Consider the following 23766-nt stretch of genomic DNA (forward strand, 5'->3'; position numbering starts at 1 on the left):
GATTACTGATGGTGAACAATTTTTCTTACATCTGTTGGCCATTTGTATGTCTTATTTTGAGTAATGTCTATTTAGGTCTATTGCCTATGTTGAAATAATTACTCAATTTTTGTTGTATAGTTGAGTTCCTCATATATTTTTAATATTAACCCCTTGTCACATATATAATTTACAGATATTTTTTTCCCATTTATAAGTTGTGTAATCATTCTGTTGTTTCTACCTGGTGTTGTGTAGACATGTTTTTGTTAGTAATCTCATTTGCCTGTTTTTACTTGGTACCTGGAATTTTGAGGTTAAATCCAAAAAATCATTATCTAGATCAATGTCATAAAGCTGTCATGCTAAATTTTGTTTAGTAGTTTCAGAGCTTGAGGTCTTACATTTAAATCTTTAATGAATTTTGAGTTAGTTTTTGTATATGGTATGATGTGAGAGACTCATTTCATTTATGTGTCTGGATATCAAGGCTTCCCAACAAAATTCATTGAAGAGACTGTTCCTTCTCCATTGTGTTTTCTTGTCACCTTTGTCTAAAATCAGTTAACTGTAAATGCATAAATTTATCTCTGAGTTCCCTATTCTGCTCCATTATCCTATGTGTCTGATTTTATGCCAGTACCATACTCTTTGGGTTACTATCGGTTTGTAGTGTATTTCAAAACCAAGTACTGTGATGTCTCTGGCCTTTTCCCCCCACTCCATTGCTTATAATATTCAAGATATCTATTGGAATCATATACATTTTTTGCATTTTTATTTCTTTGAAGTATGTCATTGGTATTTTGATTGGGATTGCATTGAATCTGTATCATTTTGTGTAATATAAATATTTTGACAACATTACTTCTGCTAATCCATGACTAGGGATATGTTTCCATTTGTTTGTGTTTTCTTCTGTTTCTTACTTAATGTTCTTTAGCTCTCAGGATAGAGATATTTCATCTTTGTCGTGAAAATCAAAAAGATGTTAACACCCAAGGCAGGCTGGATACATTATGTTGGTGGTTAAAATTTCAACATACAAGCTATGGGAGGCAGTTAGTCTATTGTAACTTCTAAGATTTTATTACCAAAAAGTTTTCATTTACCTCCCACTCACTCTGTCCTTTGTTCCCTTCCTCAATATCTCTCTGTCTGTCCCTGTCTTTCTCTTTCTCTATTGTATTCTTCAAACTGAGGAGGCAAGCTCTGATGCAAGGAGCTGTCCTGTGGTAAGCCCCACATGGCAGAGAACGAGGAAGTGTCCAGGCCAGCAGACGGGGGGAGCCCAGGATCTGTGTCTCCTCTGAATCCTGCCAATACCCACATGAGTGAGCTTGGAAACTGATCCTCCCCCAATCCAGCTTCAGCTGAGACCACAGCCCAGCCTCATGAGAGACACTCCCACCTATACTGTGCCCACATTCTTGTCCACACAAATTATGAGATATTAAATAGTTGTTTAAAGTACTATGTCTTGGGGCAGTGTTGTCAGAGAGAAGCAGGTCACTCCCCTCATGTCTCACGCCCCAGGATCCTCCCTCCCTCTGCTCATCTCTTCCCCAGGCCCCTTCCAGCCCCACTGGCCCCTTTCTAATCTCCTCTCCCAAAGTTACTTCTATCTGTAAGTCTGTGTACCAGGGGTGGCTTCTCCTTAACACACTGTTCCCAGACTTGTGTAGGGCTGGCTTCCTGTTGTCATTCTGGTTACAGCATAAGTGTCACCTTAGTGAGGCATTTGGGTCCCTGCATGCAGTTACTCCCCAGCCCTCCTTCCCAACGTCCTACATGATATTCAGTACAGCACTTGCTTTTTTGTTTCACATGTCCTTGCTTTAATCCAGCTGTCCTCAGACTCTGGGCTCCTGGAAGGGGATCAGGGACCCCTTGGTCATTTTCAGTACCATATGGTGGGCCACCAGTGCACCTGGTGCAGGGTGAATAAATGAGGGCGTCTCAAAGCCCCTTTTCTTCTTCTGACCACCTCATAATGGAGATCATTGATAATATCAGGAGGTGCAAGTTGGCACAGGAAGCATTTATTAGCATTCTGAACAGGGATCTCTGTCGAGGAGAAATTCTCTAAGAAGACACTTATCTCATATATATTGGAAACCCTCTGCCAGCTTAGGTGACAGCTACAAGCATTTTAACTCTGGCTGGGTTGGTGAAAAAAGATCCTAACTCTGAGACAGTCAAACTTGGACATTCCAGATATTCATGCATTTTCCCAGGGAGCATTTATTATGTTAAATCATGTACATCACACTGTGCAAAGTGCAGTAGAAGTTGAATAAAACTTCAGGAAACACATTCTGGAACTCTGGAAGTATGAAAAATCAAATGGGAACATCAGTTCTCTAGCAATGAATACCAAACCAAAATCAGAACATTGAAATGACAGATGAAGAACTTTGGACATGGATTGTAAGTAGCTCAATGAAATGCATGAGAAAGTGGGAACCCAAAACAAACCACAAAAAAAAAAAAAAATGCAGGAAATGAATTAAAAATTCACTAATGAAATATTAAAAATCAAACAGAACTTCTGGAAGTGAAAAACGCATTTAAGGAATTACAAAACACAGTGGAAAGCCTTAAGAATAAGTTAGATCAAGCATAAGAAAGAATCTCAGAGCTTGAAGACAACATCTTTCAATTCAACCAGTCAGTCACAGAGATCGAACAGAGAAATAAGAGAAAAGAGCAAAGCCTACAAGAAATACATGACTATGTAAAGAGACCTAACATAAGAATCATATCTATTCGTGAGGGTGAAGAAGAAAATACACATGAGTTGGATAATCTATTCGAGGGAATAATTGAAGGAAATTGCCTTGTCCTTGCCAGAAATCTAGATATCCAGGTACAAAAAACTCAAAGGACTCCTGGGAGATTCATCACAAAGACGAAAACATCACAACACGTACTCATCAGACTGGACAAAATAAACATGAAAGAAGCCCTTCTATGAGCCATAAGGTGAGAGCAGCTAGTGACTTACAAAGCAAAACCCATCAGTGTAACTGCACATTTCTCAACTCAGACTTTACAAGCTAGAAAGGACTGGGGCCCCATTCTCAGTCTTCTCAAACAGAATAATGCCCAGCCTTGAATTTTGTATGCTGCAAAACTAAATTTCATATATGAGGGGGAAATAAATAGTTTCTCATTCAAGCAAACACATGAGGGAATTTGTCAAAACAACACTGGCCCTGCAGGAACTATTCAGAACTGTGTTACACATGGATTAGAACAATAGACACCAGAGCAAAATCATCTAAAAGCTAAAGGTCAAAGGTCGGACACCAGTGGCTCAAGGCATAAAAGAAAGCAACAAAGTTCTATTCAACAGAATGAACAGAAATCAACCCCACTTATCAATTCTTTCAATAGATGTGATCGGCTTGAACTGCCCACTGAAGAGATATAGACTGGCTGAATGTATAAATATACAGAAGCCAAATATCTGCTGTCTTCAGGAAACACATCTACCTACAAGGACTCATTCAGGCTCAAGGTGATGGAATGCAAAAGAATATCCCATGCAAATGGAAATCAAAAGAAAGCTGGTATAGCAGTTTCCATATCAGATAATGTAGTCTTCAAATCAACAAAAGAAATGAAAGACAAAGATGGTCATTATGTAATGGTAAAGGGAAAAATTCAACATGAAGATGTAACAGTTAAATATTTATGTACCAAACAAAGGTGTGCCCAGCTTCATAAAGCAAAACCTACTTGATCTAAACAAAATAATAAACAACAGGATCGTAATATCTGGAAACTTTAATACCCCACTGATGGAATAGGAGAGATCTTCCAAACAGAAAATAGACAAAGAAACATTCTAGTTAAGCAGATCTCTAGAACAAATGGGACTAACAAACATTTACAGAACTTTCTACGCAAAAACCACTGAGTTTACATTCTTCTCATCACCTCATGGGACACTCTCTAAGGCTGACCACATCCTAGACCACAAAACATGTCTCAAAAAATTTTAAAAAATAGAAATTATACTATTCATCTTCTAAGACAACAGTGGAATAAAATTAGAAATCACCTCCAACAGAAACACTCATCTCTACAGAAAGTTATGGAAAATAAACAACCTACTGCTAAATGATTATTGGGTAAAGGAGGAGACTAAGACAGAAATCAAAAGATTCTTTCAACTAAATGATGAGGAGGACAGAAGTTATCAAAATCTCTGGGACACAGCTGAAGCAGTCCTGAGAGGACTTCATAGCCTTAAATACCTACATCCAAAAGATTGAAAGATCACAAACCAACAACCAAATGAATTGACTCAAAGAACTGCATAAAGAAGTGCAAACCAATCCCAAACCCAGCAGAAGAAAAGCGATAACCTAGACCAGAACAGAACTAAATGAAGTCCATAACAAAAGAACTATAGGAAAGATTAATGAAACAAAAAGTTGGTTCTTTGAAAAGATAAACAAAATTGACACACCTCTCACTAGATTAACCACAAGCGGAAAAGAAAGGACTCTAATAAACTCAATCAGAAATAAAAAAGAAGAAATTACAAGTGATATCACAGCAATACAAAATATCATTTCTGAATATTATAAAAATCTCTTTGCACATAAACTTGAAAATGTGGAGAAAATGGACAAATTCTTAGAAACACACAATCTCCCTAGGCTCAATCAGGAAAAAATAGAGTTCCTGAACACACCAATATCAAGAGCTGAAATTAAAGCAGCAATGGAAAAACCTTCCTGAAAAAACCTTCCTAAAAAAACGTGTCCTGGACCACAGGGTTTCACAGCTGAATTCTACCAGACCTACTAAAAAGAACTATTGCCTATACTACAGAAATTATTCTGCAATATTGAGAAGGAAGAAATCTTCCCCAACACATTTCATGAAGCCAATGTCACCCTGAGAGCAAAACCATGAAAGGACTCAACAAAAAAAGAAAACTACAGGTCAATATCCCTTAGGAATATAGATGCAAGAATTCTTTTTTTTTTTTTATTTATTTATTTTTTTTATTTCATCTTGTTATGGGGGATACAGAATTGCAGGTTACATACGTTGCTCCTGTACCGCCTTTCCCCCCAAGTCAGAGCTCCAGGTGTGTCTGTTCCCCAGGTTGTGCGCATTGCACCCATCATGTAGGTATATATCCCTCCCTTCCCCACCCCCCCTTCCCAAGTCAGCACCTTCAAGCATTACCATTCCCCAAACGGTGTGAGAATTCTTGATAAAATCCTATCAAATCAAATTCAGCTCCCTATAAAAACAAAATCCATCATGCCCAAGAGGGCTTAGTTCCAGAGATGCAGGGATGGTTTAATATATGTATATCTATAAATCTAATTCATATATAAACAGAAGTAAAAAAACACCATACTATCTTCTCAATAGATACAGAAAAAGCATTTGATAAAATTAAGCACCCTTTTAAGAACACTTAACAAAATAGGCATAGACAGGACTTACATCAAAATGGTAAAAGCCATATATGACAAACCCACAGCCAACATAATAATAAACGGGGGAAAATTGAAAGCATTCCTCCTTAGAACTGGAACGAGACAAGGTTGCCCTCTATCACCATTTCTCTTAACAGAGTGCTGGAATTCCTCACCAGAGCATTCAGAAAATAGAAGGAAATCGAGGGCATCCAAACGGGTAGAAGAGGTCAAAGTATTGCTCTTCACAGATGTTGTGAGCTAATGTCTAGAAAACCCCAAAGATTCTGCCAAGAGACAACTGGAATAGATAACTAAGTTCAGCAAAATCTCAGGTTGCAAAATCAACATCTGCACATCAGTAGCATTCATATACACCAACAGACAAACTGAGAACCAAATCAAAGACTTAGTACCTTTCACAATAGCAACAAAGAAAATTAAATACCTAGGAACATATTTAACTAACTAGGTGAAAGACCTCTACAGGAAGAACTATAAAATGCTAAGGAAAGAAATAGCAAAGGACGTAAACAGGAGGAAAACCATACCATGCTCATGGGTTGGCAGAATCAACATTGTTTAAATGTCTGTACTACCCAAATTAATCTACAGATTCAATGTGATCACTAATAAAATACCAACATCATTTTTTGCAGATCTAGAAAAAATAATTCTACAGTTTGTATGACCCCCGGAGAAGACCCCATATAGGTAAAGCAACCTTATGCAAAAAGAACAAATTGCGAGGCATCAATTTATCAGACTTCAAGCTATACTACAAGGCTATAGTAATGAAAACACCATGATACTAGCTCAAGAACAGAGAGAGACCAATGGAACAGGACCGAGATCCCAGATATAAAACCATCCTCATATGGCCTTCTGATCTTTGACAAAGCAGAGAAAAACATACACTGGGGAAAAGAATCCTTATTCAGTACATGGTGCTGGGAATATTGGATAGCCACATGTAGAAGACTGAAACAGTAGCCACACCTCTCACCTCTCAGAAAAATCAATTCATGATGGATAACACACTTAAACCTAAGGAATTAAACCAAAGGAATTCTAGAAGGAAGCATTGAAAAAAACTCTTATAGACATTGATAAAGAATTTATGAAGAAGACCCCAAAAGCAATCATGGCATCAATAAAAATAAATAAACGGGATTGATCAAATTTAAAAGCTTCTGCACAGCCAAAGAAACTATCACTAGAGCAAATAGATAACGTACAGAATGGGAGAAAATATTTGCATGCTATACCTCTAATAAAAGGCTGATAACTAGAATCTAAATAGAACACAGGAAAATCAGCAAGAAAAAAATCAAACAACCCCATTAAAAAGTGGCCAAAGAACATGAACAGATACTTTTCAAAAGAAGATAGACTAATGGCCAAGAATCATATGAAAAAATGCTCAACATTTCTAATCATCAAGGAAATGTAAATCAAAACCACAATGAGCAGCAGGATGGTCTGGGTGGCCCTTTCTTTGGTGAGACTCCTGGAGTGAGGCTGTTGCTGTGAAGGTGTGGGGTCGCCTCTCATGCCTGGACAAGAGAATCACCATGAATGCACTGGAGAAGCATATTTCCTACAAAAAAGAAAATATCTCTTTTTACTACCAGCATCGAAAACAGACTCCTGTTCATATAACTCCTGGGAGAAAGGGAGCAGTATTTAGTGAGAATCATTAGATTGATCTGGGCCCAGTTGGAAGATCTCACAGTGTAGAAGATCAGGTTATTACTGAAAGACACACAGAGAAACCTGAGGAAGAAAAAGAAATAGGAGCTGTAACACTTGAATTTCTTTTTGAACCTGGCAAACCAGAAGGTGCTAGGGTAGATGGTGATGACCTGGAGCAAGCTCAGGAGGCAGGTGGTGCAGATGGAGAAATTTCTAATCACGCCCGATCAGGTAAAAAAATGCCTTACATTTGAAGTCATTTTGAAAATTCAATGAGTCAGCCAGTTCTGAAAATGCTGTAAAAACTTCAGTGAGGGCCGGGCGCGGTGGCTCACGCCTGTAATCCTAGCACTCTGGGAGGCCGAGGTGGGCGGATCGTTTGAGCTCAGGAGTTCGAGACCAGCCTGAGCAAGAGCGAGACCCCACCTCTACCAAAAATAGAAAGAAATTATATGGACAGCTAAAAATATATATAGAAAAAATTAGCCGGGCATGGTGGCGCATGCCTGTAGTCCCAGCTACTCGGGAGGCTGAGACAGGAGGATCGCTTAAGCCCAGGAGTTTGAGGTTGCTGTGAGCTAGGCTGACGCCACGGCACTCACTCTAGCCTGGGCAACAGAGTGAGACTCTGTCTCAAAAAAAAAAAAAAAAAAAAAAAAAAAAACTTCAGTGAGGAAGATCGCTGTATGTAGACAAGGGCCAAGTCACTGCTGGTCACATCAGTGGGCTTAGGCCTACATTCAAGATGAAGTGTGGAGACACACAAAGAAGGAGGAAAGTATTTGCTGAGAAGCCTGCTTGGAAAACAAAGACATTTTCTAATGGTAACATAAGTGGAAAGTTTTCTCATGTTAACAGCAAAAAAGAAACACACTTTGTTTCTGAAAAACACAATAGAACTCACATCATCTATTATTTTTTATACACAAAATTATTACCACTCCTATCATTTTTATTCAACCCAACGATCCTTGAGTAACCCTAACTAGCTCACACAAATTTTTAAATAATCAGTCTCTCTGTATTATGTTTTATGTTATGTAGTTTTTATACACCTAACACCATCTCAAGCACAAGCAAGCCTGAGTAGCTGTCCATTAGCTATGCTCCTACAACACCTGAGCCTCACTACTTGGAAGCATTTATTAATATTCTGCTTTCTCTGATTAAAAATTCATTCAGCATACAAAAATTACTCTATGGTGCTTGCACAAATGACCTGAATTAAATTTATGTTAAAGGAAAAAGAATCACCAAGTCTAACAATTAAAAAATATCTTGTGTCCATTACATCTTTTCTGGGTTTTTAACATTCTTACTTATTGCCTAAAACTTTTTCTTTGGAGATATAATGGAGTTTTTCAACAGTTTGATGAAATTTCATTTATTCTGACTGAAAGGAGAAAAGATTTTATTAAGATGATGTTTTAAAAAAGCTCATGAAATGTGATGATATTCTGAGTTGGACAATTAGTAGAAACCTAGAGCCTTAAAACAACATATATTTATCATATTGTATTCCTCAGTGTCAAAGACCAAAATTTGTCTTAAGAGAAGGAGGAGGAAAAGGAAGAGGTCAGCAAGATTGAATTCCTTTCTGGAGGCTCTAGATGAGAATCCATTTTCTTGGGTTTCTTGGTTTTGGGTTTGTCCCAAACTTCTTGAAGTTACCTGCAATTCTTGGCTCCTGTCTGCCTACTACCTGCAAAGCCAGCAGTGGTTGTTCTTATGTTATATCCCTTTGAGACTGAGTCTCTTGTCTCCTGATTACACATTTACAGATTCTTATCATTACATTGAGCCCATCTGGGTAACCCAGGGTAATGTCCCTATCTTAATGTCAGCTGATTAACAATCTTAATTGCATTCTGTTATTGAACATCACAATAATTTAAACCATAAACTTTGACTTCATTTAAAAAATAATGTAGAAAACGTTGGTAATCCCTATGCATTAGGAATACTTTGTAGTAATTTTCCATTATCCTTTCAGATGTTTTCCTACTTAGCATGTACTATAAATGTGGACTGTGTCTTGGTCCATTTTTTGCTGCTATAAAAGGAAACTGGAGACTGGGTAATTTATAAAGACAAGAAATTTATTTGTCTCATGCTTCTGGAGGGCAAGAATTCCAAGACTCAGGGACCACATCTGATGAGGCTCTTCATGCTGCATAATCCCATGGTGGAGGGGGATGGCAAGGAGGGGAGGAAGTGGGAGACAGAAGAACTGATTCTTTTATCAGGAACCCCATCCTGTGATAGCTAAACTGCTCCTCTGGTAACAGTATTAATGAATTCAGGAGGGCAGAGCCCTCATGACCCGATCACCTCTTAAAGTTCCCACATTTCAATACTACTGCATTGGGTATTAATTCTCCAACACAAATTTGGAGCACATATTTAAATCCTAGCAAACTATACCATGAACATTTTAGCATTTTTAAGAACTAGAAATTTTAAAAACTTAGAGAAAAATCAAAGTTAATTTCTAAATTTTGTAATTTATTGATTATTTTGGATTTTACTTTGGCTTGGTTGGATAGAGGAGAAACTTAAAAAATCACTCATTGTAGAGTGAAACGAAATGTATCTCAGGAGAAGAAAACATTTCTCATTATTTAAATAGAGTTAGGTATTTTTTTATTTTGATTTTGATTTTAATTCATTTTTAGAATAAAGGCCATGGCCCCATCAGTATATAATAGGGTTTGGTTAAGAATGGAAAGCCCTAGAGCAGTTTCAGTGTGTTTATCCCACTTATATCATAGAAGCCTATATATAGAAATTCAGAGATTGGTGAAGAGCAATGAAATCCTGTATTGTAAGATATTGTAAATGGTACATAAAATCTTAGTTCTGTTACCTAAGTTACAAATAAAATACTGTGCATTGTTTCCATGCAGGAAAAGAAGAGGTTGACTCTCATTTTCCATGTCTATATTTGAAATTACCTTCCCATTAGCAGGTACATAATTCTATGTATCCACTTTGCTTGTTTCCTATGTTCTGTTAAAAAAATTTTTTTTTGAGCTATAAAGAGTCTTTTCTCCGATATGATCATAGCTATTATTAGACACAGCAAAACTGCATGAAAATATCTAATACTGAGGGTGATTCCACCAGCAATATGATAGGTAATATATAGGATTACAACCAGACATTATTTCTAATTAGGCCAGAAGAGTTAGTTTACATGAATGCATTTGAGATCTAGTGACTTCCACTTAGATATTTCATATCAAAGAATTCTGGAACATTCTTTTTGACATTTAGTCTTCAACTTGGAAAACATGCCTATTATAATTATACTTGAATTCATCATCAAAAATATTTAAATTTTGAGGAGAGCATGAAAATTACTTTAGCCTCCACTGTGAGGCTTGGTTACTGATTCCATCTTGTCTGCCGCAAACCCCAGACCCAAACTGTCCCTGTTGTGCCAAGTACCCCTGTGGTAATTCCTCCCAATAATACAGCAACGACTGATTAATGAGGACAGGACTCTGCTCATCCTGCTAAAATGCCAACATGATTAGCATCTCCAGTCTTGGATAGAGGACATATCAGATATGAAATTGATAAGAACAGATATGACACTTGATCTTAGCCAAAAGGCCGAGAAGCGATGCATCTCCAGTCTTGGAAGAAAGGCCCTGATATTTGCTCCTACTGCTCTGTCAGCAAGCTTCTCAGCTGTGCTCCCACTTATGGTCCCAATGAGAAACTCTTGAATGGTGCCACCACATTCCTCATGCAGAGGCTGCCACTGGACCCCGTCAGAGCCCTGTGGATGCAGCTACTCATGCCCTGTCTGGACTGGGCTGATGCAGGGTCCCTTTTCTATTGAACTGACTTTTCTTTATTGTGGTGTCTACAAGAGGGACTCCTGGATTTGACCATTTTTACTCTGATTTTTGACACTGCATTGCCTCAACTGCTTTACTAACAGAATTCCAACAATTAATAGCAGAGAAGGACACCTATTGTAACATTGACTTCATGACACCTCCCCCCTGGTACCCATGTCTTTCCTTGTGATTAAGAGAAACTGAGACTTTACTGCTACTTTTTTCCTGCCCTGTGAACTCTGTCATCTGACAATGCAGCTGGCTAATATCATTACCTGTTTGACCACAGGTAGCTTTTCTGTGCCACAGAGCTTCCCTGATTATGAGAGTCTGCTTTCTTCCACCACATGGCAAAGCTTCCAGGCTGGATCAGCTTCCACGGACACCTCCTCACCTTTATTCTTAGCTTTTCTGGAGACTCTTCTACTGCTATGACAACTTTACAGGCTAGAACTTTTGCAACACTCAGCCAGTCCCTGACCCAGCTTACGTCTTTCCAATCTGTACGGAGCTGTCTCATGCACAACAGCATGTGTGACTTCTGGCCCTGGTGACTGCTTCATGCCCTTCCAGACTACACACCAATTTTTCCACCGGCTGAAAGATGCTCTCATTGTTACTATTTCTGTCTTTCACTCGTATGGTCACATAGACTGTCCCACCAACCCTGACGACATCTTGACCTAGCAAGACCTTTACAGGTGCATTTTCTCACCAGTCTTAAACTTTAGAAAAATTAAATTTAACAAAGTTTAATTGAGCAATGAATAATTTACAAGTCAGGCAGCCTTTGAGACCAGAAGAGGTCAAAGATTTGCTCCACAATGTGGGCAGAGAGCATTCAGAGACAGCAAACACAAATGAGATACAGAGACAGCTTCACTGATTACAGCTTGGCCTTGGCCTTTTGGGGGCAGGTCTGAACAACTGGCAGGCTGTGGGTGCCTGAAGGTCGGTTGCTGTTAGTGCCCAAGACTCAGATATTTTCTACACAAAACATACTCCTAAATTAGGTTTCCGGTTTCTTTACATATTAGTTAGGTTGCAGTTTCTTTCTTAAAGACTTAAGGTAGGAAGGCAGCCTCAGGCCACAATTAGTTTAACTGTCTCTTAGGCCACCTCCATCACTATTTCTACAACCTGTACCACTTGGAAACACTTGACACCTCAGTTGTGCTTGACAGTCATTTGGTACAGATTGGACTCAAAACTTAGGTTTGATTGGGCTATCTCCAATATCAAGATTTGCACCTACGACATCACCTCCTGCACACCCAGTGTCTTCAGACCTTTCTACTTGTTTCTGAGTCCTTTAGATCCTGTCCCATTCCGGCCTGCCATTGCTCATAATCAAGCAACTCCAAGCCTACTACTGCTAAGTCCAAGTCTGTTCAACTCCTTTTACATCCCCATGTGACTACTTATTTCTCAGCCTCAGTACATCTGGTGGCTCTTGCTGCCCTAGGTGGCCTCATGTTCCATATTCAACTGTGGCTTCTCCAGACCTACTCACCAACTTCTCAGCACCAAAGTCAATGAAAATGTTCATCACAGGGTTGTTTCAGCCACCCACCGAGCAGCCAACCTTTCAGCTTGTGGGTAATGCCTTTGCCAACATTCCGCCACTAGTCCACGTTTACAGTCAAGCCCCAGTTACTTCCTGTTATTGTCTCTTTCCTCACCTTGGTGAGTTTCCTCCAGAGCCATAGCTGATCCTCACTCTCTTTATTTCCCTTCATTTTCAGCCAACACTGGGACAGCTGTGCCCTCTCTGCTGATGACAGAGTTCGGTTCTCACTGGACTGTTCCAGGGATGCTGCCAATTCCTGACTTAGCATCACACGTGACCTCTTACTGGGTAACTTTATACTGATTGGGGCACCTGCACTGGCTGGTTGGGCACCTCTCACCTGACTGCCCTCCAGGGGGGATGGTGATCCTTTTCTGGCGATCCTCCTTTCCCCACCTATGGCCGCACCCACCCCCTTCTTGCATTCCTTCACCTGCACCAAAGGGGCTATATGACCCCTGGGGGAGTAAATCAACCAGGACAATCCAAAGCCATCAAATATGATACACTATAACAAAAATGAAGCGTTAATACACAAATAAATGCATATATATAGGGTGTACATTTGTTCTCTGGCCTCAGGAACTGCAGATGCTGGCCCATCCCAACTTTTCCTGGGACTGTCTTAATGTTATGTGTCTACGTTTCTCCTTCCTCTGTATTGGAATTTCCCCCCAGGAACAAAACTGCCTTTTGCTTGTCAGATAATGGGAAATAAATCTGACTAAAATTTAGTGACCTTCTACCTCAGGAAAATTGTGAGGGACCCAGTGGCTAGGGCATGTTGAGATACCTCTTCTCGGGTAAATGGTAAGTTTCTGCATCTTGCTCCTTCCACAACAAAGAAAAAGACAGAGTACGTAGTGGCTTCTTTAGATTATGGAGGCAACATATTCCCTACCTGGGTGCATCACTGCATCCCACTTGCCAAATGACCTGAAAGGCTGCTAGTTTCCAGGGGGTCCAGGAGACAACTCTACAGCAGGCCCGGGATGCTGTGCAAGCTGCTCTGCCACTCAGACCAGGTTATCAAGGTTCAGTGGTTCCTGAGGTATCAATGGCAGTTAGGAATTTTTTGGAGCCTTTATTAGGCCCCAATAAGTGGATCATATGTGAGCCTTTAGAATTTTGGAACAAGGCCATGCCATCACCTGCAGATAACTACTCTCCTTTTGAGAGACAGCCCTTAGCCTACTGCTTGGCCTTCGTAGAACCTGCATGATGGACATGGGCCACAAGTTACTGTGTGACCCGAGCTGCCCATGATAAGCTGAGTATTATCTGACCGACCAAGCCATAAAGTTGAGTGTGTATAGCAACACTCTGTTGTCAAATGGAAGTGGTTTGTATGTGATTGGGAAAAAGCAGATCCTGAAACACAGCTAAGTTATACGAGGAAGTGGCCCAAATGCCAATGGTTTCTTCCCCTCCTGCACTGCCTTCTGTCTCCAAGCCAGCACCTGATGGGGAGTACCCTACTATCAGTTGGCAGGGGAAGAAAAGACTGGGGCCTGGTTGACAGATGGTTCAGCACAACATGCAGGCACCACCAAAAACTGGACAGCTACAGCACTACAGCCCGTCTCTAAGACATTCCTGATGGACAGAGGTGAAGGAAAATCTTCCCAGTGGGTGGAATTTTGGGTGGTACACATCATGGTGAACTTCTGTTGGAAAGAGAAATGGCCAGACATGCTACTGTATACCAGTTCATTGGCTGTGGCCCACGGTTTGGCTGAAGTGTCAGCAACTTGAAAAGAAAATGCTTGGGAAATTGATGAAAGGGAATTTGGGGAAGAGGCATGTGCATAGACATACTTCTGGAAAAGCCAAAACCATGAAGATATCTGTGTCCTATGTCAAGGCCAACCCAAGTGTGATCTCAGCACAGAAGGGTTTAAATAACCAGGTAGACAGGATGAACTATTTTTTGGATACCAGTCAGCCTCTTTCCCCAGTCACACTTGTCATCACCCATTTGGCCCATGATCAAAGTGGCCCTCCTGGCAGGGAATGGGGGTTATGCAAGGACTCAGTAATGTGGACTTCCATTCACCAGGGCTGACCTAGCTATGGCCTCCACTGAGTGCCCAATATGCCAACAGCAGATACCAACACTGAGCCCCAGTATGGTACCATTCCACAGGATGATCAGCCAGCTGGTTGGTGTCAGGTTGATTACACTGGACAACTTCCATAATGGAAGGGGCAAGCTTTTGTCCTTACTGGAAAGACACTTACTGTGCATATGGATTTGCTTTCCCTGCATGCAATATTTTTGCCAAAACTATTGTTTATTGATTTGCAGAATGCCTTATCCACTACCTTGTTATTCCGCACAGCACTGCATTTGACTAAGGAACTCACTTCACAGTCAAAGAAGTGTAGCAATGGACCCATACTTAAAAAATGCATGCTCTTGTCATGTTTTGCATTTTTCTGAAAGAGCAGGTTTCATAGAACTTTGAAATGGCCCTTTGAAGATGTATTTACAGCACAAATTAGGTGCAGTATCTTGAAGGTATGAGATGAGTTTGCACAGAAGGCTGTATATGCTCTGAATTAGCATCCAACATATGGTGCTGTTTCACTTATACTCAGGATTTACAAATTAAAAAATCAAGTTGTGGAAAGGAGAATGGCACAACTCACCATTTTCATTTCCAAGTAACAAAAGTTTGGCTTCTTGCTCCCATGACTTTATGCTCTACTGGCCTAGTCTTCCTAGTCCCTGAAGGAGGAATCTTCCACCAGGAGGCACAACAATGGTTCCATTGAACTGGAAGTTAAGACTGCCACTGGCCACTTTGGGATCCTCATGTTTCTGAGTCAGTAGGCCAAGAAGGGAGGTGTTACAGTGTTGGCTGAGGTAATTGATCCAGACTACCAAGAGGAAGTCGGTCTACTGTTTCACAATGGAGATAAGAAACAGTATGCTTGGATTACAGGATCCCTTAGGGCTGTGGCTGTGGTCCCTGACCCACAGACTGCTGACTGGTACCAGTCTGTGGCCTGTTACAAATCAGCCACACTGCAGGAGGTGAGCAATAGGCAGGCGAGTGTGTTCATCTGTATTTATTGCTGCTCACCATCCTTTGCACCATGGCCTGAGGTCCATGTCCTGTGAGATCAGTGGTGGCATTAGATTCTCACAGGAGTGTGAACCCTACTGTCAACTGCACACGCGAGGCATCTAGCTTGTGCACTCCTTATGAGAATCTAATGCCTGATGGTCTGAGGTGGAGCTGAGCTAGCATTGGGGAATGGCTGCAAATACAGATGATCATTAGCAGAGAGGTTGCATTATGGTGAGTTGTATGATTATTTCATTATCTATTACAATGCAATAATAATAGAAATAAAATGCACAATAAATTAATGTGCTTGAATCATCCTGAAACCATCCCCCCTGCTCCCAGCCTGTGGAAAAATTGTCTTCCATCAAACTGATCCCTTGTGCCAGAAAGGTTGTGGACTGTGGCCTCAGGGCATCTGCTAGTATCACTATGCCCTGTGATTAATGTCAGAGAAAAGTTTAACAGCACAATGCAAGCAGTCCTGTAACTGACCCCGTCCATTCAAGAATGAAGGTTTCGTTCAACTTTGCAGGTAAAAGCCAGGACAAGCTCAGGACCTTTCTGGAGTTACAGCAAATACAGAATGGGCAGGGAAAGAAGGTAGTTTATGAATACAAGCTAGGACCATGTGACCAGCTGTGGCAAGGAGGACCGTAATATTCATGAGTATTTCCACATTTTGTTATAAACACTTTTTTGTTTATATACATGTATTAAGCAAATATGTTTGTATTTTCCTCTTATTCCCTATGTTTCATAAGATGTATTTAGACTTTGTATCAGTATTTTAGTGTGATTAATTTTACATCATATTATGTCAGTTAGTGGATATCTAGAGATGAGAAAACATCACTCAAGGACTTTACCTCTTTTTCTGGGCAAATGTTAAGTGCATTTTAAGTTGTATGCAAGTTTCAGTTGTACACAGGTTGCATCATGTTAAGTAGAATTATGACCTTGTCATTTTTATTTCAAAATTAAGTGTGGTTTAACAAGATGCTTATGGGTTCCAAGTTTAAAAAGGGGAAAACTTCTGGTGGTTGATTGTCTGTTAATTTTATTTATACTGAGCTAAGGGATGCATCAATCGCTGACAAAACATCATTTCTGGGTGAGTCTTACAGGGAGTTTCATAAAGAGATTGTATTTGAATCAGGAGACTGAGGAAAGGGACTCTGCTCTCACCAATGAAAGCAGTCTCCACTAAATCTGTTGAGAGCCCAAATAAAACAGAAAGGTATGGGGTATTAGAAGTTACTAACATTAATGTCACTAACGTTGGTATACAGCAACCCCCTCACTGCTAAATTTGACTGGCAAAGAAAAGTAGAGGAAAGGCAAATTATCACCGACACTTCTGGAGTTGGCATATCAATCTTCTACTGTCTTTGAAAATCACAGCTCCTGGTTCTCTGGCCACTGAACCTTCTCCTGCCCCCCACTCTCCTGGTTTTAGGTAATTAGGCCTTCAGACAGAGACCACGGGCTTACTTGTTCTTAAGTTTTCATTTGGCATATGGAACTTTTTGGCCTATATAACCACATAAGCCAGTCCTCATAATAAATCTCTTCCTGTATATCTCTATAAATTCTATTGGTTTCCTTTCCTCTCTGGAAAATGCTGACTAGCACATTGTGTCAGGTAGAAAGTATCCCTGGTATGGAAACTTGCGAGCACAAATGAGTTTGGCCAGAGGAGGTTAGACAGGTGGCGACTATGGCTGCAGCAAGCCTTAGAGGAGATAATGGGAGGGTGGGGGGAAGACAGGGTCAGATGCTGGGGCCTGGTGCACTGGGTCATTACTGCTCTCTGAAAACGTTAGCTCCAAATTTAGTTTCTGAAAACTCCAAACATGTATTATGTCACAGTTTCTGTGGCCTGACATCCTGGTATGGCTTAGCTGGGTGCCTCTGCCTCAGGGTCTCTCAGAAGGCTGGGGCTGTTTCCCCAACTGAAGCTTTGGCAGCAGAGGATCAGCTTCTAAACTCAATCTGGTTAGTTGCTGGCATCATTCAGTTTGGAATGAGGGCCTGAGTTCCTTTCTGTCTATTGGCCTGAACCCTCCCTTCATTCTTTGTCACACAGGCCCATAAATAGGGAATCTCAAAACATTCAAGCTTGCTTCCCCAGAGGAAGGTACAGGAGAGAGAGAGAGAGAGAGAGAGAGAGAAAGGGAGAGAAGACACCTGAGAGAGAAAGTAAGTGGCAAGTGACAGTCTTTTAGTATTTCAATCTGTGAGGTGACAGTCCATATCTTTAGTTTGCATGCTATTGACTAAAAGTGAGTCACTAATGCATATTGGTTACACAAGGATGGGGATACTTGGAGGTGGGGATCATTGTGCGCCATCATGGGGTTCCCACCACAGACACAAAGGTAAGGCACATGAGCTTGATTCTAAATATAATGGGAAGGCACTGGAAGGTTTACTATCACAAGATAACAAACTCTCAATTTTATTTAATTCCAACTCCCCCATGGTGGGTCTTGGTAAATGAGACCAAGAGAGGGAGTGATTTCCCCAAGATCCAACTGACAGAACCCATGTCAGTTTGAGTTTTATTCTAGGCTACATCCCACTGATCATAATTTCTCCATCTCTAAGCTTATGCCTTATCTACATGTAACACACACCTACAAGAATTATAAGTATTATCTCATATGCACCAAATGAGTTCCCTTGGAGCTAGGTGGTAAGCATTATTCCCACTGTGCAGGTTGAAAGACTGAGGAGGCCATTAGAGGCACAATGACATATCTCAGCTCACAGAACTGGTAAGAACAAGGAGGCTCTGACCCAGCTCTGTCTCCTCAAACTTGTGGCCCTGACTGTAGCCAGGTCTTCCTGGGGTGCTGAGGGAGGCTGTGTTTGCATAACCAGGTATAAGACAGCAGCTGACATGTGGGAGGAGGGTGAGCAGTCAGCAGCCCAGAGGGCCCTTTGAAAAGGGCCCACATGATGGAACCTTGAAGAAGTGACCTCACCTGCTTGGTGATTAACCTCAAGAGAACTTAGAGCTCTGATAACCAGGCACCCACATTCTAGAGACAGCCCTCTATACAACTCACTTGACAGGAGACCCTTAAGAGAGTAAGATGTCCTCCTCCTGTGTCCCAACTCTCTGAGGCTCTTGCCTCCAAGGCCTGCAGTGAGAGCCTTTCTGAATGATGCAGACATTGGATCAGCCCTCAAGCTTCTCACCCCCACGCTTCAGACCAGTTGACAAGAGACACCCAAAGGTAACACAAGGTACCCCAGGGCGGGTCCATCCAGGTCAGGCCTCACTTGTGATTCCACCTGGGCAGCCTCACACCCCTCCCTATTAATATATGTGTGTGGGAGGAACAGGGATGAGAGGGATTCCTGTGCAGAATCAGGCTGTCAGGTGTTGGCCCACTGGTGGGTGTGTCATGTTCATACCCCAGGTCATGATGGCAGAATGGAAAGTTGAGTGTTGGGGATCAAGCTTGTCTACTCAGATGTTAATTCTGAGACCTTGATTCACCATTTGGTTTCCTCCCTGGCTGAAGGTCTCTGGATATTCTTCTCTGTGCCTGATCTAGGGTACAGAATTTCTAAAAAGACCACCGACACCCCTTGACCTCGCTGCCAGGCACCTTTTTCGCAGGGCTCAATGCAGGAGATCAATGAGGAGGTGTGTGGGTCCAACTACTCCATCTCCTTGGGTAACGGGTAAGGGTACTATGCCACCAACCATGGCCAGTGCTGCACTGGGGTGACAGTGGGCACAGAACAGTTTCCACAGCCTGGAACTCGACATGATGAGGGTGGGCCTAGGACCCAGAGCCAAATACGGGAACTCCCTGGGTTCTCTCCTAGGCCTGTTTTACTTGAGCGATTCAGTCCCCTCCCAAAGAATCCTGGCCTCCGTTAGTCCCCAGTGGCAACTTGGTTAAGTACAAAATTCATGTGCATATACTTGTACGAAGATCAGAGAAAATGTTTGCCTTTTTTTCACTTTACACTAGACCATGAGTGTCTTTGCATTTGACTATTGTTTTATAGTTTTAACTACTTGCCACAGGTATCCCATGTAGCTGTCAGCTCCACTGCCCTTCCAGACCTCCAATTCTATAAAACAAACAAATATCACTCTTACTAGGATGGTTTATATTTAAAAATATTTGAGGGGTTTAAGCTATTCTAACATTTGTCTGCAACTTGCTGTCTCGTAGAACACATGCCATATTGAAAGCTGTGGTCTCACTTGTGTTCATAATATTCCACCAGGGAGGCCGTTTCTCACAGCATTTTAGCCTTTGAATGCTGGTGGACCCTGACATGATTCAATTCTCTTGCCATCTCAGCTCTGCTGCAGGGGACACTCTGCGTGTGTCCTAATAGATCACATCAGTTTGATAGGGCTGCCATAACAAATTACTACAGGGCTGGGTGTTTTTAGCAGCGTTTACTCAATTCTTGAGGCTAGAAATCTGATATCAAGGCGGCAGCTGGAGTAGTTTCCCATTTATTTATTTATATTTTCATGATGTTTGAAGACAAAAAATTTTAAACTTGATAAACAATTCATCAAATTTTCTCTTCATTATTCTTTTGGTGTAAAATCTATGAAATCTTTGCCTAATTCAAGATCACAATAAAATACTGTACTATTCCTCCTAGGAATATTTTAGTTCCGGCATTTAGATATACCATCTTTTTGAATATTTTTGTCACATGTGTTTTAAATTTGGGGTCCACATTTACCCTTTTGCCTCTCCATATCCAATTTTACCAGCATCATTTGTTCAAAACACTTTGCTGTTCTCTCAAATTTCTTGACCCCCTTTCTCAAAATGCCTGTGTTTGTTAACGAACCTTTAAATCTCCTCATTGGTCTACCTGCCTCTATTGTCATTCTACTCCTACGTGCTTTGATTACTGTTATTCCTTTTAAAGATTTGTGGTTTCTGGGTTCTTTTACACACAAATATAGATTTAGGGTAAGCTTGTTGATTTCCATAAAAAAATACAGTTGACAATTTGAAGGGTGGCCCCACCCCCAGGGGCACTATGAAGGGGAATTTGGCACAATCTCATAACATTGCAAATAAGTTTAATGCAGATGTCCTACTTTGTGAAATTTATCCTGCAGGTACATTCCACAAATATGAAACAACCTATGCACAAAGTTTTTGCTGTGTTCTTTTCTTTTTTTAAAATGAGGGACAAGGTCTACTCTGTCACCCAGGCTAGAGTGCAGTGGACTGATCTTAGCTCACTGTAGCCTCCAATGACTGGGCTCAAGTGATCCTTCCACCTCAGCCTCCCTAGTAGCTAGGACTACAGATAAACATAATTGGCTTTTGTATTTTTTGTAGAGACAGGATCTCAATATATTGCCCAGGTGGGTCTCAAACTTATGTCCTCAAGCTTTCCTCCTACCTCAGCCTCCCAAAGAACTGGGATTACAGGCATAAACCACCACACCTCACCTGCACTATTTTTAATAGCAAAATATTGGAAATAAATGTCTAGTAAGGGACTGGTAAAATAAAGTGGTACATCCACACAGAGAAGAACCATGGAGTGATAAAAAAGAAAATCTCTATATGCTAGGGAGTGATCCTTAGGATATGTTACATGAAAAAAGCAAGAGAGAGAACATATGTTAATCTATATGAAAGAAACAGGGGAAATATGTATTTGCTTATTTAATAAAAAACAACATTTGTGATTGTGTGTGACTGTTTTCCCTTTAACTTTAGTAGATAGCCAAATTGCATATTTGCCCAAGATATTATTTTGGCATGGGTTTTCCAATGAATGTTAAATGTTTACTTTTTGCTTTTAAGTTAGTGAAATCTTCATTTCATACTTTATTGTGCACTATGTAGTATATATATTGCTCTTCCATTTCATTTGATCCTCACAGTGTTTTGAGTTAGGTAGTCTAGGAATTATACCTGTTTTACATAAGACAAGACAGGCTCTGAGAAGTGAAAATTGAGTTTCCAAGGTTTTAAAAAATAAAACTTGGCAGATCAAGAATGTATATTCCAGATCCATGGCATATAGGAGCAAAATTTATAGAATGACTTATATGGACCTCTTTGAATACTACGTTTTTATCACCTTTTTTAGTATATTAAAGTAATTAAGCTTTAGGGTTAAAATATTATAGTAACATTGGATAATAAATAATATGGAGGTACTCGTAACCCAGAAATGTTTTAAAAGTCTAAGAAATGGAGTTAAGTGCTACTAAGACATATATAAAGGGTGACAGTTATACTACAGTATATGAAATGTCACAGCTCGTCATGGTCACTAAATCATAGATTGAGGATTAAAACAGTAAAGGCAAGACTGAGAACTGACGCAGAGCAGGTATAGAAGAGGTTTGAAGCCAGAGTTCGGATTGTCAGAGGCTAGGAAAGCAGAAGTGAGCCATGCGTGAGCACTGGCCTGGGCACGGAAGCTCTGCCGTGGCTGTGTGCCCTCTGGAGAGACCCACCAGCTCAAGGCCACCAGGTAAGACTGTGGATGATCAGACTTCACGGTGGAACTGAGAGACTTCAAATGCGTGTGTTACGGGCCATAGAACTAATACAGTGTGCAGCACAGGGATGACAGAGCAGGCCAGTCAATGAAGTCAGCCTTTAAATGGGTGGGTGCCCAGCACTTAGCCCAGAAGCTGCTTCTATTTAACTGGGATATATTGAAATTAATATGTTAAAATCAATCTCTTCCTCGAAAATATGCCACTTCCGTCAGTTAATTTCTTGGTCACTACCGTCTCCCTTTAATATTAATATTTTGACAAGAAAAAATAATTTCTTGAAAGTTTATAATTGCATAAATTTAACACTGAATTTAGTAATACATTTCATTTACTCTAAGTTGCATATATGTTTATATTTTTAACATCTGTGTAATTGAGATGGATCTTATAACTATTAGTAATAGAATCTTAGATTAGAGGAAAAGAAGTATTCAATGTTAGTGATGTCTTACAGATTTTTTTCCTCTGAAGGATGTTTACATTAAGACCTGAGATTAATTTTTAAGTCTTATATTTCTTCCATCATAATTTCATGCTGTTTAATTAAGTTTTAATTTAAATTGATAATACAAAAGTAGTGGGTCTTAAAATATAATTTTAGTCATAACCACTAATCATAAGATCAAAAATATTTCCCCTAGTTCCAAACATTCTTAGAGATTTTTTTAAAAATAATTTTTCAAGGCATTCACATACAATGCATGGTATTGATGTGTTTTTATTTTCTGGACATCTTTCTAAATCTTTCTGTGTGCATATTTCTGGGGCCCTGGCAGCTCCTGAGTACCCACCATCATAGAACACAGCCCTGCCTTTCTCCCCTGTTTCATGGGAAGTCCCAGCAGAGCTGTGATTGATTGGCTAGTCCTAGGTCATGTGCCCACCCTGAAACCTCAAGGTAGGGGAGTACCAGCTTGGCATTTGGGTAATTTTGCTTTTTTCCTGTGCATTGTCATTTCTTTTATTGTAGCCTTCTTAATCTTTGTATTTTAATACATAGTAGAACATCGTGTGTGTGTGTGTGTGTGTGTGTGTAAGTCTGCTCCCATTCGATTCTGGTACCTAATTTTCCTGGACTTCCATTGAAAATTCTTAATTAAACTTTATTATGACTTAGGTACTGATACCTAATACGGGTTCTTCTGAAGATATTCTCATTTTTTAGATTCAATGGTAGTATATATGATTTATTTTTTTGTAGGAAGTAGTCATGAATAATTTCAGGGGCTTTAGATTAGAGACCATTGTGAGTCTCTTCCTGCCTCTTTGTGACAAAAAGTATTTTCTAAATAGCTAGTATTGTCTCATCATCTTTTTTAAAATACAGGAAAAAAAACCTTTAAAATAATTTTTGTGTGGATCTTTTACATAAGAATAGTTTTCTCCAAAAGCAGTTTAATAAACTTCAAATCAGTGAAGGAATTTCCATGTAGAACAAAGCAGTTGGTTTAGCTCTGTAAGTTTCTAGTGATCTGGCAGTATTGTTAAAATGGATGATTCAGATTTCTATTAAAATGGGAAGCCCAAGTTGTGCGTATTCATGTAAGATTCAATCCATATTACTAGGAGGGGACAAAAAGATTCTAAGTAGATAAATTTGTGAAATGCTGAGTTA

At 40.2% G+C, this 23766-nt stretch overlaps 1 protein-coding gene and 1 pseudogene across 1 annotated transcript in view; one reads left to right on the forward strand and one right to left on the reverse strand.

Moving 5' to 3' along the window:
• Nucleotides 1-23766, forward strand: part of LOC138382390 (zinc finger protein 43-like) — a 165943-nt gene that overhangs the window by 14749 nt on the left and 127428 nt on the right. The gene's annotated exons all lie outside the window — the stretch shown is intronic.
• On the reverse strand, nucleotides 10577-10754 carry LOC138383038 (U2 spliceosomal RNA; annotated as a pseudogene).

Source organism: Eulemur rufifrons, chromosome 4 (assembly GCF_041146395.1).
Source record: "Eulemur rufifrons isolate Redbay chromosome 4, OSU_ERuf_1, whole genome shotgun sequence".
NCBI lineage: Eukaryota > Metazoa > Chordata > Mammalia > Primates > Lemuridae > Eulemur > Eulemur rufifrons.